We start from the raw sequence: 22,282 nt of genomic DNA, 5'->3' as shown, positions 1-22,282 counted from the left end.
GTTGAGACCAAGTAACTAACCCTATAGTTCACCTAGTTTCGTATGTATTCCCAGGCCTCCAACTTATAAGTAAGTCACGTACTTGGATCAATCCCTTTGGTTCGTATTCCAAACACTAAAGGAACAAGAAATATGTTTGGTATCAACTCTATTTAACCAAGTGATATGAGTCGGAAAAATGCTCTTCCGTTTATCTCAACATAAACTCCTTCGTCAGGTCTAGATATATCTTATGTTCAATCACCCAAAGGTAATCGATTAAGATTAAGCCAACAACACCTTTAATCTGAAGAACCGTGTTGATGTCGATCTACTCAATTAATCAATCCAATCTACCACAAGGATAAACCGATTATTAATTGGATCCTCTTTTACCGAAACAAGTATTGTGCACACCAAAGATTGTAAAACCCAAGTCAGATATTCAATATCTTCTTTGTCTTCAAATCTTCTTAAATCTGCAATAAAAACCTGCACACAATCACTTGAATCTCTTGTGATCAATCACGCACAGAACAAAGTCTGTTAACAATGGATTATCACAAGATCATCTTTAGAACTAACAACAGTCTAAAGATCCCCGTCGAAACTCTGAACAAGTTTGAGTGAATCTTATATCAGAAGATAAGATTCTCAAGAATAAACAAACTAGGTGCAATCAGATTTCAACCACCGCTAGTCAATCAAGTCAATCGAAAACAAAGATAAACCGCAATTATCAATTATCTAGTTTCCCACCAATGGGTCGCGCTAGAGATTCTCAATCCCAAAGAAGACTTTAAACTGAGCGGCCGTAAGATATTTCACCTAATTAGATTACTCTCCTCTCCGATAGGCGGCTACACCAGTAACAACAACAAAAGAGTAAATTTGTTGTTACGAAGGATTAGTTTGCTAGAAAGGAAAACTTCTTGTATTTATAGACAAGGAAGTTTGGGCACCAAGGAATTTCCAAAACCGAAAATATTCTCAAGATATTCATTAAAGCAAAAATTCGGTTTCCATAATTCCTGGAAATGCTCTGTCCAAAAATAACGATCGAAATCTCTCGGAAAATCTAATTAGTAAATGCACATTACTAATTCTGTAACTTTCCTATAAAATAAAATTAATAACCTTAATTAAAAGATTCTTAACATACTTATATTTCGATCCTGGGATTCTCTTCCCTTATCCGTTAAGGAATATCTTTGAACAATTATAGAAATAAACATTCACAGCACGTGTTCAAAGTTTGTCGATATCTTTACTTTGTAAGTTCTCTTTCACACTTACAACCTTGAAACCGATTTTCCACACTTCCAAACAAGTTTAGAATTGGTTCATCTGACTTTCAAGAACTATGTGATTGATCAAACCAACATTCAATCACAATCACGGGTTTAACGGTTCTACCAAAACAATTTCGGTTCTACCTCCATATGAGTATTATGCATAGTCACACTAGCTTCCCAAAGATTCGGTTGACTAGGTACTAGGATAGGTTCCCACATATATATGGTATCTAACTTATATGTGTTGCACATGTCCATAGGATCGGTTCCCCTTTCTGCTATAAACCTTGTTGCACCCTATACAAGGATCGGTTCCCCTTGATGTACTGCACCCCTTACTAGGATCGGTTCCCTTTCCCTTACAAGGATCGGTTCCCTTTACTTTACTAGGATCGGTTCCCTTTCCCCAAGGTCAGACATAATCCGATCATACCACGGGTGATTACTTAAGATTGGTTTTACTAATAAAAGTTATATCAATACATAAGTTAGGACTTTGTGAAAAATTCTACCAAGAACACAACAAGTGGTGAGCGGTTATACTCTATCACACATATTGGTTGTTCATAAGATATGCAATGAATAACAAACCCAATAACTCTTGGCAATTTCCTTTTCGGTTCACAAATAAGTTTATGAACTTACTTCCTTAGACCACATGTAAACATTGTTCCCTGGGATGAAATCCTCACCTCATACCCATACATAATCATAATAGCATTGAAATGATTATGGCGATGTCTTATCTACAAAGTTTAATGGTTAAGAAATAAACCTCGCATTGTATTCCTTAATACTATGTCTATCTAGAGTTCAAATATGCTTCGCATTTATGTTTTCAATATGCACGACTTGAAAGATACGTTAGGGAATGAAACAGTTCAAGTCTAATATCACTAACCTCAAGTGGAAGGATGATTGTTGTCGTTGTATCTCCTTGCTTCTTCACATCTTCAAGACTTCGCAATACTTGTAATGTATCATATCCTAATACTTTCAAGGTACCCTATACGAAGTTTAACTCTAGTACATAATCAAGCGACTCTTAACATGAGTTTTGATTCACTAAAATATGACAACCAAACTTGACATGCCAACGCTTGGTGGGTTCAACCGAGAAATGCTCTAACAATCTCTCCCTTTTTAAATTTTAGTGACAAAACTCTTACATCATATGGATAAACAAATTACAAGAATTCATTACACTCCGCTTGATTCCCGATTCAACAGCACAGTAAAACTGCTTACATTCAATCCTTGAAAATGTCGTTGTTGACATTATAATAACAAAGCAAATACTCTCCCTAAGGAATATAGGTAGATATTCAATCCGAACGTCTTTATTATACCAATCTATATGACATGTTACTCCCCCTTAGTCTGTGCTTTCACTCTTTCGTTAGATAAAACATTCAAGTACCAATGTTCTTTTCCCTAGTGATGCCAATCAATATAAATATCAATGCCAGCATCACCTGTTTACTACATATATTTCTCCCCCTTTTTGTCACAAAAACGACAAAGAAACGAAAAAAATAAAGGACAACACGAAAAGAATCTTACAAATCTCAGAATAGACTTGCAAACCTGTAGAGTTAGGAACGAGGGTTCCACACATCATGTTCTGATAATCAATATCAAAACCGAAACTACAAGTAGTCTTATTTTGATATGTTACCAAGGAAACACTTGTCCGAAACAATTTTTACCATTTAGTTAGCAAACCAAAAACAACTAATCACATTAGTCCCTTTGCTAAACCGATTATTCAAAAACAACCGCTTAATTCGATAAGACCAAAATAAAGATAAACTCCATTTTTCTCATCAGGTTCTAATTATCCATAAACTTAGACCTTTCAATTTTAAACAAGCCAAATACTATGTTAGTTAACTAGCATTTCCTTATTTAGGCATTCGATTAGACTTGAATAACCGAAACCTCACTTCGATAAGACAAACTAAGATGAGAATTAACTTAGTTTCTTATCCAGAATCGAATTGGAATAAACAACTCATCCTGTACACATATTATTTCGTTAAGCCATAGAAACCAAAATAAATTAACTTGCATAATTATTCACCTCAACCGGAAGCAATTGAAACAACATAGACATTAAAAGCACCGCAATTGCACCGTAATTTTGTAAGCCTAAACAATTGATACCATACAAAAGCAAGATAACAATAGTTTTTATTAACCGGAACCAATTGAATCACACACACATCAATTGCAACGAAATTTTGTAAGCCTAAACGATTGATACCACACAATAAAGCAAGATAACAATAGTTTTTCTTAACAGGAACCAATTGAAACACACATCCACACACACATCATGGAATAAATATCAATTGAACCTAAATTTTTTTAAGTAAAAGCAACAAATATGTATAATATAAACTCAGACTTTTCTTAAACAGGAAAACAATTAACTAACAAGATTGTTACCTCAAATTTCGCATCCACTTTTCCAATATGATAACATCTTCGTCCAGGGATAATTGATATCGAAATATCACCACGTTGTCATCCTTATGCATAAACAAAAGAATAACAACTCACCTAAACCTTTACCAAAGAAAGGTTGAAAACCTTCGAAACACATATGCTTTTATGCTAAACCAAAACCGATTCAACATATTGTGACTTTTCACATACTGTTTCTATTAGAACCCCTCATGATCCTTTGATAAAGCCTACCTACTAGGGCTAGAACTTAATCCCGCTAAATCAAAAACTCACCCAAATCATAAGGGTTCACACGGTACTAATGTACCTTGATAATTCCTATGGCTTTCCTTAGATTTTCAAAAGTTTCTCTATCGAAGGGTTTAGTAAGAATATCAGCTAGTTGACGCTCAGATGGAACGTACTCCAATTTGATAACACCATTCTCATACAATTCTCTAATAAAATGATATCCAATGTCTATGTGTTTAGTACTAGAATGTTCAACTGGATTCTCAGTCAAGCGAATAACACTGGAGTTATCACAAAGGATGTTCATAGTTGGAATATTTATTCCATAGTCGATGAGCATCTGTTTCATCCATAATAATTGGGTACAGCATGTACCAACAGCAATGTATTCTGCTTCACAGGTTGATAAAGACTGTGAATTCGGTTTCTTGCTGTGCCAAGCAACAAGATTTTGACCAACATAAAAGCAACCACATGAGGTGTTTTTCCGATCTTCTACACACCCTGCCCAATCAGCGTCTGAATAGGCAACAAGATTATTGTTTGTATCCATAGAGTATGATAGACCATAATATATAGTACCACCAACATATCTTATGGTACGTTTTACAGATTTAAGGTGTGATTCTTTAGGATCCGCTTGAAATCTGGCGCAGTATCCCACACTGAAATCAATGTCTGGCCTTGTTGCAGTTAAGTACAGCAAGCTTCCGATCATGGATATTTAAAGTTTCTGATCAACAGATTTTTCTCCTGGATTGGATTGAAGTTTTCCAGTAGTTGGCATTGGTGTTTCCATAGGATTTGACTTGTTTAATTCGAATTTCTCAACAAGGTTCCTTGCATATTTTTCTTGAGAAAGAAGAATATTATCTTTTTGTTGTTGTATTTGCAAACCAAGAAAATATGACAATTATCCGACATTACTCATTTCGAATTCTCCACTCATAAGATTAAGGAATTCATCTGTTAGAGTTTTTGAGGTGGATCCCTATATGATATCGTCTACATATATTTGAGCTATAAGGACATGGTTGCCGCACCACTTGGTAAAAAGAGTTTTATCAGCACCACCTCTAGAGAATCCTTTTTGAAGTAAAAAGGATGTCAATTTGTCATACCAAGCTCGTGGAGCTTGTTTTAGACCATACAGGGCCTTCTTAAGTTTAAATACATGATCTGGGAACAGTGGGTCTTCAAACCCTTTTGGTTGAGCTACGAATAATTCTTCTTTTAGATCTCCATTTAAAAATACAGACTTGATATCCATTTGAAATAATTTAATCTTAAGATAGCAGGCATAAGCAAGTAAAAGTATAATAGATTCCAAACGAGCAACGGGATCAAAAGTTTCATCAAAATAAATACCTTCAATTTGAGAATATCCTTGAGCAACAAGTCTAGCTTTGTTTCTGACAATTGTTCCGAATTCGTCTGATTTGTTTTTGTAGATCCACTTCGTTCCAACAATGTTGACTCCCACTGGTTTTGGAACAAGTTCCCATACTTTTTGCCTTTTAAACTGATTGAGTTCCTCATGCATAGAGTTGACCCAAGAAGGTTCACTAAGTGCTTCCTAAATATTCTTTGGTTCTCTTGACGATAGAAAACGTGAATAGTGACAAACATTCTTAAGTTCTCTTCGGGTCATAACCCTTGCATTGGCATCTCCAATAATGTCTTCAGTAGAGTGTCTTTGATGTACCCACTTAGCAGGTTTTTGAACACTATATTCAGTATCATTAGGTTGTTCAACAATACTTTAATTATCATCTTTGTCATCAACGTCACTAATTAGAGGAACCACAGATGGCTCTTTTACAGTCTGTTTTACTTTAATAACAGTTTCAGAGGGAGGAAGCTCTATTGCAGTGTGGTTGTCTTGACAAAAGTCACTAATGTCATCGATAACAACATTAATAGATTCCATCATGACCTTGGTTCTGATATTGTATACCCGGAATGCACGGCTATCAGAGGCATAACCAAGAAAAATTCCTTCATCACTTTTGGAGTCAAATTTTCCTCTATGTTCTTTATCCTTGAGAATATAGCATTTGCTTCCGAAAACCCTTAAGTAGCTCAGATTGGGTTTTCTTCCATACCATAGTTCATATGGAGTGTTTAGAGTTTTGGATCTTAAGTAAACTCTGTTTATTAGATAACATGCTGTAAAAACAGCTTCCCCCGAGAAATTTAATGGTAGGTTTTTATTGTGAAGCATTACTCTTGCCATTTCTTGAATATTTATATTCTTTCTCTCAGCTACACCATTCGATTAAGGTGTAATAGGAGCAGAGAATTGTTGGGTAATCCCAAGTTCATTGCAGTATTCATATACTTTCGTATCCTTGAATTCTGTACCACGATCGCTTCTTATTTTTTTAAGCTTGTGACCTTGTTCATTTTGTATCCTATTCACAATAATTTTGAATTCCTCAAGAGTGTCATTCTTGTTTTTTAGAAAATCAACCCATGTGAACCGAGTGTAATCATCTACCATTACTAAGGCATACTTATTACCTCCAACGGAAGCTTGTTGGATTGGACCAAACAGATCCATATGAATAAGATCGAGAGGAGCCCGAGTGGCTATGTCTCGAGAAGATTTGTGTGGAATTTTTCCTTGCTTACCTTTTTGGCATGCTCCACAAACACCTTCTACTTTAGTGTTGATTTTTGGAACACCTTTGATAAGTTCACGATTAATGAGCTTTCCTAGTATACGGTAGTTGATATGACCAAACCGTTCATGCCACAAATGGGTTGACTTAACCTTAGTCAAGTTACAATACAGATTGGACTGTATATCAAGAAGGTAACAATTATTCATACTTCTACGTCCGCGAAAAATTATTTTCCCGGACTTGTCTTCAATATCACAACCTTTCATATTGAAGATAACTTTGTAACCTTTATCACAAATTTAACTTACAGACAAAAGGATTGCTTTCATACCCTTAACGTAAACAACATCATGAATTTCAGGAATACTAGGAAGTTTGATTGTACCTTTCTTGCTGATAAGACAGCTGCTTCCATCTCCGAATGTTACCGACCCTCCTTTATAGTCTTCAGTCCTCGTGAACTAGGAGAGATCACCTGTCATATGTCTACTACAACCACTATCGAGAAACCACTGGAATAGTTAATTTGTTTTCAAAGCGAAGGCTCCCAGACATTGTTCACCAGGTTTAGGAAGGATTGTTAAGATCTTATGAAGATTCATAACGTGATTAATCAGAAGTTTTGTTAAACAAATTTTCTGACATAAATGAATCCATCCTTCTTGAAGAAAATTCCTGGAATGTTTCTTCTTAGTCTGTTTACAACATCTAGATGTCGAAATTGAACAGTTTAAAGGATCCTTGGAACCATCCAACGTTTTTGCCAGTTTTTTATCACTCATGATATTACTGATTTCATCAGCTAGCGACTGGTTTTGTTCAATCACGTTGTCTAAGATCTTGACAAGACCTGTGGAGTATTCATCATAGTCTTGTGAAAGATCTTCTGAAGATTTTGTGACGTTAATTGAATCGAACGTTATATTCAATATTATAGGTTGGATCGCACCAAACACAGATTGTTAGTTCTTTTTAGAGTTTGCCTGCTCTGATACCAATTGAAAAGGCGAGGGTACCCAAATATACCTCAATCTAAAACTTTTCTTACCTATAAGTCCTTTCTCCGAAAGTGATTGTCTATGGACTGAGCCGAGACAATACAACTAATTGGTTCATACTTCGTATGATCGTTTATGGATACGAGATCGAGACAATACAACAACGAAGTATGTTTACTTGATACAAAGGTTCGGACTTAACCAAACACAAAAGGATTTCTTATCAAGTAAATAGGAATTAACGTTTGTGTAATTTACTTTAATTATAATAAAACAATTATAATGCGGAAAATAAAAGTAAATGACACAGCAATATTTTGTTGACGAGGAAAACTGCAAATGCAGAAAAACCCCGGGACGTAGTACAGAATTGAATACTCTTAGGATTAAGCCTCTACACAAAATTACACTAACTTCGTATAATTGTGACCAAGTAACTAACCCTATAGTTCACCTAGTTCCGTTTGTATTCCCACGCCTCCTACTTATAAATAAGTCACGTACTTGGATCAATCCCTTTAGTTCGTATTCCAAACAGTAAAGGAACAAGAAATATGTTTTTTTATCAACTTTATTCAACCAAGTGATATGACTCGGACAAAGACTCTTCTGTTTATCTCAACATAAACTCCTTCGTCAGGTCTAGATCTATCTTATGTTCAATCACCCAAATGTAATCGATTAAGATTAAGCCAACAACACCTTTAATCCGAAGAACCGTGTTGATCCGATCTACTCAATTAATTAATCCAATCTACCGCAGGGATAAACCGATTATTAATTGGATCCTCTTTTACCGAAATAAGTATTGTGCACACCAAAGATTGTAAAACCCAAGTCAGATCTTCAATATCTTCTTTGTCTTCAAATCTTCTTAAATCTGCAATAAAAACCTATGAACAATCACTTGAATCTCTTGTGATCAATTATGCACAGAGCGGAGTCTGTTAACAATGGATTATCACAAGATCGTCTTTAGAACTAACAACAGTCTAAAGATCCATGTCGAAACTCTGAACTAGTTTGAGTGAATCTTATATCAGAAAAGAAGATTCTAAAGAATAAACAAACTAGGTGCAATCAGATTTCAACCACCGTTAGTCAATCAAATCAATCAAAAACAAAGATCAACCGCAATTATCTAGTTTCCCACCAACGGGTCGCGCTAGAGCTTCTCAATCCCAAAGAAGACTTTAAACTGAGCGTCCGTAAGAGATTTCACCTAATTAGATTACTCTCCTCTCCGATAGGCGGCTACACCAGTAACAACAACAGAGTAAATCTGTTATTAAGAAGGATTAGTTTGCTAGAATGTATTTATATACAAGGATGTTTGGACACCAAGGAATTTTCAAAACCGAAAATATTCTCAAGATACTCATTAAAGCACAAATTCGGTTTCCATAATTCCTGGAATGCTCTGTCCAAAAATAACGATCGAAATCTCTCGGAAAATCTAATTAGTAAATGCACATTATTAATTATGTAATTTCCCTATAAAATGAAATTAATAACCTTAATTAAAAGATTCTTAACTTACTTATGTTTCGATCCTTGGATTCTCTTCCCTTAGCTGTTAAGGAATATCTTTGAACAATTATATAAATAAACATTCACAGCACGTGTTTAAAGTTTGTCGACATCTTTACTTTGTAAGTTCTCTTTCACACTTACAACCTTGAAACCGATTTGCCACACTTCCAAACAAGTTTAGAATTGGTTCATCTGACTTTCAAGTACTATGTGATTGATCAAACCAATATTTAATCACAATCATGGGTTTAACGGTTCTACCAAAAAAAGTTTCGGTTCTACCTCCATGTGAGTACTACGCATAGTCACACTAGCTTCCCAAAGATTCGGTTTACTAGGTACTAGGATCGGTTCCCCACATATATATGGTATCTAACTTATATGTGTTGCACATGTCCATAAGATCGGTTCCCCTTTCTGCTATAAACCTTGATGCACCCAATACAAGGATCGGTTCCCCTTGATGTATTGCATCCCTTACTAGGATCGGTTCCCTTTCCCTTACTAGGATCGGTTCCCTTTCCCCAAGGTCATACATAATCCGATAATACCACAGGTGATTACTTAAGATTGGTTTTACTAATAAAAGTTATACCAATACATAAGTCAGGACTTTGTGAATAGTTCTACCAAGAACACAACAAGTTGTGAGCGGTTATACTCTATCACACATATTGGTTGTTCATAAGATATGCAATGAATAAAAAAAAAATAACTCCTGGCAATTTCCTTTTCGGTTCACAAACAAGTTTATGAACTTAATTCCTTAGAACACATGTAAACATTGTTCCCTAGGATGAAATCCTCACCTCATACCCATACATAATCACAATAGCATTCAAATAATTATGGCGATGTCTTATCTACAAAGTTTAATGGTTAAGCAATAAACCTCGTATTTTATTCCTTAATACTATGTCTATCTAGAGTTAAAATATACTTCACATTTATGTTTTCAATATGCACGACTTGAAAGATACGTTAGGGAATGAAACAGTTCAAGTCAAATATCACTAACCTCATGTGGAAGGATGATTGTTGTCGTTGTATCTCCTTGCTTCTTCACATCTTCAAGACTTCGCAATACTTGTAATGTATCATATCCTAATACTTTCAAGTTAACCTATACGAAGTTTAAATCTAGTACATAATCAAGCGACTCTTAACATGAGTTTTGATTCACTAAAATATGACAACCAAACTTGACATACCAACGCTTGGTGGGTTCAACCGAGCAATGCTCTAACAAAGTTAAAACTGAAAAAATCTTAGTCATAAGAAAGTAAAATCAATTCATCCCTTACAACATCATTTGGTAATCTAAATATCTGGAAATTTCAAATGACAGAATTACCTTCCAACTCACCCATTTCAACAACAGACAGATGCTTAACTCTTTTCAGAATATAAAGGTTTGGATAACAAGTTTTGATTGGAGAATCATAAATTCAGTTGTCATCCCGAAATTTGACAACAACAACGTTGTTAACTTTGAATCTTACAAGCTTCGTAAATTAGTTTTGATATTCATAATGGCTATCCACACTGACTTTACACAAGTAACTTAGGATTTTTAGGAGTCCACAACAGCTTCTCCAGAACCATACTTCTCAATAATGATAGATTTTTTTAGAGCATAGATCTCTTGAACTCACCAAGTGTTGGTATGTCAAGTTTTGTTGTCATATTTTAGAATCAAAACTCAAATAGATTTGCTTGATTAAATACTAGAGTCAACTTCGTTTAGGTTTGACTAGAAAGTCTAGGAATGTTGAGACATATAAGTATTACTCCGAAAACCTGAAGAATGAGAAGAAGTAAGGACTATAACGACGACATTATCCTTCCACTTGAGGTTAGTAATATTGGCTTGAACTTGTTTCAATTCCTAATCTTTTAAGTCGTGTTATATTGAAAACATAACATGTGAAGCTGTATATACTTATATATTATATATTATACTCTAGTGGAGAGACATGATCATAATAGTATGATCATAGTATTAAGGAATTATACTACGAAGTATAACGCTTATCTTTTGAACTTCGTAGATATGACATCGACATAATCATGTATATAGTTTTATTAATACGTGTATGGGTATATGGTGAATATTTCATCCTAGGAAACAATGTTTTACATTTGTTTAAAGGAACTACATTTATGAACTTGTTTCATGAATCGAAAGGGAAATAAATAGTTATATTGGTCCGGCTATTAATTGCATATTTTTTGATGACCAGTATGTGTGAGTTGTTCGATTCGATCTTAACTCCTGTTATTTATCTTGGTATAACCGATCACAATACCTAGACTTATGATTTGGTATGACCGATCCTGGTAATTGGTATAACCGATCCTAAGTAATCACCATGATATGGTATGACCGGTCCTTGTAATTGGTGTGACCGATTCTGGTAATTGGTGTGACCAATCATAAGTGATTGTGTGACCGATCCTTATAATTGGTATAACTGATCCTAGTGACTGGTGTGACCGATCACAAGTAGATACCATGTATAGGTAGAACTGATCCTAGTGATTGATATAACCGATATAAACCCATGTATGTGACTTAGTAGGACCGATCACAACTAACCATTGTGACTTGGTTTGACCGATCACATAGTAGTCTTGGAATTCTGGTAGAACCGATTTTCCAAACTTGTTTGGAAGTGCGGTAGAACCGATTCCAAGATGCAAATACGTGTATATACAGAATAAGGATTTGCAGTGAAAAGATGTCAACATACTTTGAACACGTGCAATAACTCTTATCATTTATTGTTCAAAGATATTCCTTGGTACTCAAGGTGATCTTGTACAGAAATAAATTAAGAATCTTTTAATTAAGGTTTTTGGTTTTATATGTTTTAATTACCAGCAATTAATGTATATCTCTAGAGAATAAAAAGTTAGTAATGTACATTTACTAATTGGAGATTTTCTATGAGAGATTTAGGAAAATATTGGACCAACATTCATTGGAATTATGAAACCGAATTTGGGCATTCATTGCATATCTTGAGAATATTTTCGGTTTCGGAAATTCCTTGGTGTCTAAACATTCTTAGTCTATAAATACCTAAGTTTGCATTTCTATCAAACTATCCTAAGAGCCAGGCAAACTTCATTTGTTGTTGTTTCTGGTGGAGGCGTCTATTCAGAGAGGAAAGTATCCTAATTAGGTGAAATCTCTTACGACTTCTCTCTTAAAGACTTATGTGGGATCAAGAAGCTCTACGAGTACCGTTGGTGGGAAACTAGATAATTGCGGTGTTATTAGTTTTCAATTTGATTTGATTGACTAACAGTTTTTGAAACTTTGATTGTACCTAGTTTGTTTATTCTTGAGAATCTTCTCTTATGATATAATAAATTCACTCATACTAGATCAAAGTATCGACAAGATCTTTAGAACTGCTTTTAGATCTAAAGACATCTTATGATAATCCATTGTTAACAGACTTCGTTCTGTGTGTGATTGATCACAAGAGGATTCAAGTGTTGTTGTGCAGGTATTTGAAGGCAATAGAAGATTTGAAGATGAAGAAGAATTCTTATTAGTTTTCATATCTTGTGGATTTAGTGCACAAACCTTGATCCGATGTAATCCAACTAGAATCAATTTATATTTGATAGATCTGATTGATTAGTACATGAGATTGGCATTCTCTATATTTCTCTTTGAGATCTATATCGATTGAGTGCAAATCTAGACTTGACTATTTCAGTAGTTATTGGATAGATTGATCTAACCAGACAAAGGAGTTTATTATTAAACATAAGATCCTTTGTCAATGACTCTAGAATACGATCAGATTCAAAACATAAGAGTTTTTTTTTATCAAACAGATTCTTCATTTGTTGTTTGGAATACGATCCAAAGGACTTGCTATTCACGTGTGTGACTCTAGAAGTCGAAGGCGCAGGGATACTGAGGGAACTAAGTAGATAGGGGTAGTTTGCTTGGTCTCAACTATACAAAGTTGGTATTTGATTTTGTATATTGGCTTAGTTCTGAGAGTATTCAAAACTGGACTAGGTCCTAGGGTTTTCTGCATTTGGGGTTTCCTCGTTAACAAAATCTTGTTGTGTCATTTACTTTACTTTTCCGCATTATAATTGTTTTATTAAAATTAAAGTAAATTGCACTTTACGTTAATAAGTGCATATTGCACATATATTTTGTGTCAATTCCATGCTAGTAATTGCTTATACTCTTGCAAACTATTGTATATATTATGCATGTTTTCTCGTATTTGTCTTTCATTAGGTGAATCATCCAAAAGAAGTGAATTGGTGCTTAATTGTGCAACAAAAGTAAAGTCTACAAGTGGAGAAGGGCCAAAGACCAGGTGAAACTCGTTCAAACTGAGGATTTCTAGTTGATGAGTGCTAAAAAGTGCATATTTCTATATATATTTTTCTTGGCATTTAACTCATCTTTTGTGCATTAATTCTACATTTTATCCCATATTCTGTGTTTTCGTTGTTTTCAAGAATAAATACTTTTCTTAATTAATTTTGCATTTTTAGGTACTAAATAAAGTCTGGTTATCTCACGGAGCGAAAAGAGCAAAGGAACGGCAAAGACTCCCGCTAGGAGGAAGCGAAGAATGATGTTTGCAAGAGCCGGATCAACTAGAAGTGGGCTTGAAGAGGAAGAATTGTTCTTAAAGAAGATATGGTCTTGGCATACCCAAGACCCAAAACCCTTACCCAAATCCCTTTCCATTATCCATACCCATTTCCATGAGAGCCGTCAGATTGGATCCATCTCATCATCCAACGGTCGCCTCATCATTGTGCATCAAACTCCGAAGCTCATGTCAAACACTATAGTACCTAACTCCATCTGAAGCCGTCAGTTTTGTTGTATCTCATCATCCAACGGTCGCTCCTATCGCGTCGTTGGATCATTCCATCACCTTTTCATCCTACGCTTTCGCTTCGCTGAGCATCAACCTTTGATACACCCGCCTCACACCCTAGCATCAGAAACATACACCCTCAACCAAACGAACCCTAATCCCATTTCCATCGATCTCTTCCCCTCTCTTCTTCCCAAATTCTCTGCAAAACTCTCTTCTCGTCTGCAACACCACCTCCTCCACTGTCTCATCTGTCGTAACCATTTCTATCACTTCCACCACCTCCATCAGCTCAGTCCTTCCCCCAAAACCCATCCCTCTACTAGCCTAGACATTTTACAAAAATCGCACCTCTTTCTCTAAACCCTAGGGTGTGGGATTTGTAAAACATCTCGAGCTAGTATTTCAGAGACGACAAGAGCAGCAGCATTAGCAGAGGAGGAGAAGTACGAGCATGGGTCGAAGCAGAAATCACAGTGGGTGAGTTGAATTGAAAATTCCCAAAATCAAAATTAGGGTTTCAAAATTTAGGGTTTCTAAAGTTTGGGGGAAAACATTGTACTATAAATTGAGAACATTGGGTGTATGTAAAACTGATGCCTGGGCTAGCCAGAGCTTCACTCAAGAGGACTGGACTAGCCAGTTCCTCAACTGTGTTATCTTCAGTTCATGTTTTGTTTGAATGCAATGTTGTTTCAAGTGTAATTTCCATGTTCTAAGCTCATAGCTAGGGTGATGAGGAAACCCTATGAGCCATTGCTAAGTTTCATTCAGTTATAAACATAATTCTTGTTGTGCTTGAAAAGTTTAGGATAGTCTTAATCAAAGCACTTTACATTTTGCTCTCACAGTGCATATCATGTATGCATTGTAGTTAGAACACCACTATGTGATTGTGCTACAGATCATGCTTAATTGTCTGTTATGAATCCTCTGACTAGTTGTACTCTAAATCAGATAATTAGTACTTAGGATGAATACTTTAGTTGTGATTAGAACATCCTTTAGGTTGTTAAAACACCTAAGTGGATTCTCTGTGGGTAGTTGCAGTGTGAGAGCCCCAACTACTACTAGGATTAGAATTATCTTAGTGCCTTTAGCTTCCTTTCTAACCCAACCCTTTGATGAGCAGCAGGCGTAGAACCTCCACTGCCATCTAGTTAGTCAGTTGAGCCAAGAAGCTCACTGATAACTATACAAGGGACAAGATTTATGTGGAACTAGGATAACTTAGTCTAGGTGAAATGGTGGAATCTAATCCCTAGTCTTCACCCAAAATCCCTCTTTCCTTTACTGTTTCTTGTTTTTATTTGATTCCCTTTACTTCTTTGCTGTCACTTCACTGCCTTAGGCTCATTGCCTTTGTTTCATTAGCTCACTGCCACTGCTACACTTAGAGATCTAGCTTAGCTAGGAAACCTTCAATCACACACACCTAGTCTCTGTGGTTCGACCCTGACTTGCACACATCTACTACAACAGACCCTGTGCACTTGCAGGTATAACAAGTAGGCTTCTTTCTTGCTCTTATTTTACACTCTTAAAAGCCTACCACTAGTCATCATTTTGTAGAGGACGGGAAGACGAAGTCAAAGGTGAAAGAACGAAGTCAACGCGAAAGAACGAAGTCATTCCGAGTCCTATGAAGAAGTTATGAGCAAAACAAGAACTTTGAAGGCCAAAAAGGCAAAAAAGTCATTTTAAAGGGCAGTGCCATTGGCACCCCAGCTGTACATTAAGCGCAATCACTTTGCTAAGGGGCATTCAAGTTTCAGAGGAACTGCTAAAGGCATTCAGGTCTTTTATACAAGGGGAGTTCAAATTGAAATGTTTATTAAGACACCCGTCTTGTTACTCAGGGCACCACCTTCTTCTTTCTCCATTCAAGTAGAGTATCACCGATGGTGATGATACGGCAGTTGATGACAAGATGATGACAGATTTTAGCGAAGATATATTCGAGCTTCTGAAGGCATCATTGGGTTAGTAAAGGTGAGACAAAGCTTGGGTAAGTGACTGATTTCCGTAAATCAGTAGTACTCGAGTATGGGGAGAAATCAGTCGAGATAATGATGATGATGTTAGAAATTATGTTAGTTACAATTTAAGAGTTGTTTCCACTAGTGAAACCTTTTCAATTTGAGTTGGAAACTTATCTAAGAGATGACTCTCCATGATTGGATTCTTTCCAAGAGGTGTGACTCTTCATGAAAGGACTCTTACAAGAAATGTGACCCTTCGAGCGAAGAGACACCTTGTCCTTTCCTAAGAGAAACCAATCAAGTATATGAACCCCACTCATGTTTCATTCTAAACACAAGAAAAGCATGCACGAAAATCTGATTTCACTTGCATTCATTGTTGTCATAGTATAAACACTAAATTTGGTTCGTTGTTTCCTTCGGTTTGGAATGCTTCTAGTCGAGGGAAGAAAGATCGTTGTATTCTGGGAGACGTTTCACAAGTAAGACCCATTAACACCGGTGTGGGCGAATTTCGTCTTAAGGACAGAGTATTTAATACTCGACTCGATCTATACATAGGTTCTTAATCTTCCTAGTTCGTTGGTTTTCGTATCTTGCATCAGCATCAGTTTCATATTAACGAGAAGATATCCAACAATCTTAAGACGAAAATTCCTTCTTTATCTTCTTCCTTTCTTCTGTACGTTGTACGCTTATTTATTTGGCGACGTTTGGAATTAATTTCAAGGGAAGCAAGTTGAATTGGCTGATCACTTAAGTAGATTAGAATTCATTACGTAAGGAAGCAGCTGAATCTAATCTGGTGTCAAGCACCAACTGGCCGGTTTGATTTGAAAGCCACGTTATTCATTGACGTCATTTTCAAATAGTTTCTCTGTCTAATATCTCCGATTCATTTAATTTGTTTCTTTACAAATTGTTTATTACATACTTTGTTAATTGGGGAGATGACTGAACTCATCAGATTTTTGTTGTTTTACATAGAGGATAGCAACGGAAAACAAACTGGAAAACTCTGTACTAATTTCCGCGGAAGATGGTACACACAAAACCGCTTTCTGGTGCAATACTATTTCAGAAGTAAACATGATCAGCAATTCTAACAACTGGTTTGTCGACACCGGTGCAACATGCCGTGTCTGTTCCAATAAGAGTGTATTCTCCCATTACCGGAAGTTGCCCCATGGAGAAACTATATTCAGGGGATATTCAACAACGTCCAGAGTTCAAGGACAAGGAAAAGTCATATTAAAGATCACATCCCGCAGAGAACTCACGCTTAATAACGTGCTTCATGTTCCGGACATTTGAAATAATTTAGTTTCGGGATTCTTATTGATCAAACATGGATTTATTTATTCTTTTGAAGGAAACATTTTGATTTCATTAATATTGTAAAATTGAATACATGATTACCAAATACATCAAAGATGAGAATAATAAAAAATTACATATATCCTGTTTCACAAAGGAAACTGATATTTGAAAAATGGTTTTAGAAATAAAATTCTGCCATTGAGATTTGTCTTCTTTAATAAGAGTATAAGTTCCAGAGGGAGTAATCTGCTTGTTTCATCATTATCACAATTCTGTATAGCCATCGATCCTCAAAAAATTGTAAAACCATGACCACTTCCAGAAATTCGCAAGCGATGATACATCTGATAAGATTGTAACAATCATACGAAGCGCCCTTGAGGCTATTTGAAACATCTAATTGGCGTATAGAAGCCATTAGAAGAGATGAAATCAATTGAAGATAGAATAAAAACATTATTTACAAACCCTAAAATCACTGAAAAGTGATTTTATTTTATTTTTTGATACTGATAATAGTAATATTTATACCAAATCTGTCAAAAGATCGGAAGATTTCAGATCAAATACGACAGATTTGGATTAAGATCTAAGAGATTTTAGGACGATTGAGTTACACAGAAAAAACGGTTTTTTTATCTTGGAGAGAGGCTTCTATCTCTAGATTCAAACTGATTTTTGAATCAGAAATGTTTGTACTTTCCAAAAGTGAAATTTATGTTGGAAAGGCGTATCTTACTAACGGCTTATTTAAGATGGATGGAATGCATGTTGTCCGTGAAATCAATACAGTAAACAATTCTGTTTACGCCGTCGAGTCATTTGATTTATGGCACGAAAGGTTAGGTCATGCTAATAATTACGGTTCCTTAAGAAGATTAATTAACATGAATTTAATGCCTAACTTTCGCATTAATCCAACTCACAAATGTGAAATTTGTGTTGAGGCAAAAATGAAGAAAACTTCCTTTTCCCATTCAATTGAAAGAACTACGGAACTTGTTGCGTTAAAATAAAAAGTGGCGTTGTGGCCTAAAATAGGCTAGGGTTTGGCATGTCATATAGTAGGAAATACCAATTGGTCCTAAGAATAATACTCCCTTCGTTCATTTTTAATAGGCTGGTTTCTATAAATAAATGTTTCAAAAGAATAGGCTGGTTTCCTAATTGGGAAAGTCTAATGTTACTTTAATTTTTTGGGACCACTTTTCTCTTAATTTCTTTTGATGACAAGTGTCATGTGGACTGACCGAATTTTAGATAGTGGTAAAAGAGGGTTGTCGTTCACTCGGACTTTGTTGAGATTGATTTCAGGTTTAATAGATGAAAATAAATAAAAATAAGAAAATATATACACAAAATAATAGCAGGATGGATAGATACTGGGACTCAGGATTCCGCCAAACTCATAACAAAAGATTCAATTTATTTATTCTCAACAATGAAAGCTCAATAAATAAAATTAACATGGACTCTAATTTTGCCAAGGTAGATTCTCAAAAGATTAGTTGTAAATCTTAAGCATGATGTATCAAAACATTTAAGCTAAGTATACATCATCAAATTAAATGACAATCAATTAATTCAAATCATATTTCAATTAAAATTAATGCAAAAGTCTTAAAAGAATTAAATAATTTTATCCATGTATGAAATTCATCTTCCTCCATCGTCCCAGTGTTGGGGTCAAGCTCCACATGGTGAAAACACACTCAAAAAGATAATTCATTGCTCAAAAAGGTGTTTTTATTGAAGAATTATAATGGAACGGAGATTCGTAACGTCTTGTGGCCGTTACAGAACCTACTGTTACAATTGAGAACTGTTACAGGGAAAAGACGACGGTCTAATAAAAGTGTGATCTATTCTTCTTCGTCTTCTTCTCCCGAAAGTGCAGTGGTGACTGCAACTTCCTTTCTCAGCTCTCTGCAGCACTTACTTTTGGTCCCCAAACTCTCTATCCCCCTCTGTGAGTACCCAGCAACTCATTTATACGCACATGACCAACAATATATCCGTGTTAATGCAAATAATCTTCCATTAATCAATATTATCCTCGGCTTCCAGTTAAGGAAATATCTTATTTTTCTCCTCACTTTCACGCGTCAACTACAGATTGCGCACTCCAAATTCGTGGATTACAATTTCCGGAAGAAGTTAGACTCCCTCTTTCCTCAAGCAAACCTCCAGTGATGCACACAGAATCCCGGTAATATCTCTTGACTTTGTTTTCTTTAAACTCGGTGATATTGTTAGTTGTCAAACTCCAATAGAGATAGAATGAAATCTTCAGAGTATATCCTCTCCCATTTTATCCACGTAACTGCCAATGGTAAACACCTAAAGAAACTCCAGTTTCTCGAGTATTTCTTCATTCCCTGTTTCGAAAAGGAAAGAAAATCTTCCCTTATCTCACGTAACCAAAGTTGTTGCCACACGTGTATTGATGCATCAAGGTGATACCAAATCATTCCCGTTGTATGTACATATTTCATCATCAAACACGTGTATGTGAGAAGACACGTGGAGAGCATGTGGACCAAGTCATCAAAACATGATGACACACGCCCACATCCAAGAAGCCCATTCCGTCGACGTCGTATCTTCGCCCGAACAAATCCAAGGGCAAAAGTTAAAGGATGTACCAAAAGCACGGTGTACTACGGAGCACCAAATAACTCCCGAAGAGTTGCTTTGTCTCATCCCCAAAAGAAGCCAAGATCAACGGTGAAGAGAAGGTTGACTGACATGGACGTGACAGGGGCAGAAGACACTTGTATGACACGAGCATGCGTCTCAACTACCCGCATTAAAAACTGTGAGCAGTGTACGTGTCGATCAACCCGTGGAACGAACGAGGATGACTCTGCGTGATCAAGCAATGAACGAAGACCTCTGCGTGTTGGACACAAATCACAAGAAGATAAGGTTCCAACGGCTCTCAGAAACGGGTCCCACACTCTAACCCTATAAATACCCCCTCTCCACCAAGAGAGAGGGGATCGAAAAGGAGAGAGAGGTTGAGAGAGAAGAATTGTTAGTGCAAGTTTACCTTTTAAAATTCGCAGACCTATGTAAACTCCAAAGTCATTCGACTACCTCTGTAATCATCAAATGCATAGTGAAAACGACAACCCCATGGATGTAGGCCTTAGTGTTGAACCACGTAAATCCTAGTCTTATTTACATTTCAGCACTTTACATCCATTTCATACTCCACGAGTATTACTGTTACACTTCGTTTTCTTTATCTTCCTCTATGTGAACGCCTTTGGTGATGATATTAGACGAGGCAATGATAAACCCGAAGGTTTTGAGCCAAGGAATCAACATAATCGTCTCATCAGTGCGAGCATGTGTATAGAATGCGAACATTGTTTGTGAACATATAGATGCCTTCGTGATTTACGTGTTCACAATCTGGCGCTAGAAACAGGGACTTCGTCCCGGTGAAAGATTTATCTTATCCTGTGATTTCACCTTAAACTAGCATATGATTGTCCTGCTTCATTAGCTCTAGCAGTATTTATCTTTTGTTAACTTTATTATCTTCAAAAACACACCCATTATCTTCATTAGCTCTAGCAGTATCTATCGATGTAGTTTAAACTGGTTAAAAGATTTATTGCTTAGATCCACGGATTTACATTTTTTAGATCTCGTACGGACCTGTTTCTTCGGTGGGTTTTCGTACATTTTCAAAGGATCTACGTGCATCTTCCAAGGAATCTTCACGCGTTTTCATGTATTTTCAATGAGTCCGCACTTTTAATAGACCTTAACCCATGTATTTTAACTCATATGTTTTAATCAAATGAGCCTCCCTAAAGTTCTCTGTGGCCCTCGGGAAGTTTCTCCCCATCTTGGAATAAGGTATTTCGCAAACTAACCCGATCCGCACGGACATTTCTGTTTCTCGCTGTTTGAAATTCCCTTGTGCAGAAAGAAAGCAACAAAAGGACCCAAGATGGAAAAGACGCAGGAGGCAGGAAAATCCAAAGCCTCGTCAAAGGAAGCACCAAGGACAACCCCGGTCATCACCCGAAGCAAGCAGAAAGGAGACAAAGCCAAAATGACTAGTCAGAGGCAGGATACTGCGGAAATCACTTCGCCTATGAACGCTAACTCCGTTGCAGCCGCGGCTCTCAGAGCAGCGGCGACAAAGTGCAGTACGGCTGCGGCAGCCCCGGAGGCTGCAGAAACCAGCAAAACTTTTGCCACAAATCAATTCCATCAACCAAAATAAAGGGTGGCTGAATCCAGAACACATCAACCCGCGCATCCGCCAACCTTCGGAATGCCATCAACAAACGATCAGAATCAAACTGTGCCGACGGTTCTAACACCGCAGATGGGCACTCAGCCTGAAAGACCAAATTTGGAAATGCCAACAGTCGAAGCTGATCCTCTACCACCTTTAGTGCAAACCGTAGAAGAAGGTGGCACCATGGCCATAGTAGCACGAGCTGGGACTCCTAATCAGGGGTCAAACCAATCACATCGATGATGGCTGAGCTTGAAGAATTGAAGAAGAGCCAGCAGGTTTACGCAGATGTGTAGCTTGCTGGCCAGAGAAAATCAAGATTTAAAAGACCGGATTGCCCTAAGCACGAAGACCAGCCAACAACTTGATGAAGCAAATTCAAAGGCACCAGAACCTAATCGAGACCGAAGAGTCATCGTAGCAACGCGACTAGGGGAAGTAGCGCATCCGACCCGGATTATAATGACGAAGTCAGACTATCACGAGCAGGAGCGTAGGGCACCACCGCGCGATGGAAGAGCTGCGTGATGAAATGATGGCTGAGATCAGGCAGTTAAAAACTAGACAAGGCGGGGGAAGGTTAGAAGAGTCATGAGAGAGGCTAACTCCACGCCCCTAACTCATCGCCTGGCCAACACCCCTATTCCGCTGAAGTGCCCTGTCCCGACCTTCGAATGCTATGACGGATCCAGTGATCCCGCTGCACA

The sequence above is a fragment of the Papaver somniferum genome, chromosome 8, assembly GCF_003573695.1.
Source record: "Papaver somniferum cultivar HN1 chromosome 8, ASM357369v1, whole genome shotgun sequence".
Taxonomy (NCBI): domain Eukaryota; kingdom Viridiplantae; phylum Streptophyta; class Magnoliopsida; order Ranunculales; family Papaveraceae; genus Papaver; species Papaver somniferum.
The sequence above is the reverse complement of the archived record's forward strand: the minus strand, read 5'-3'. Positions refer to the sequence as shown.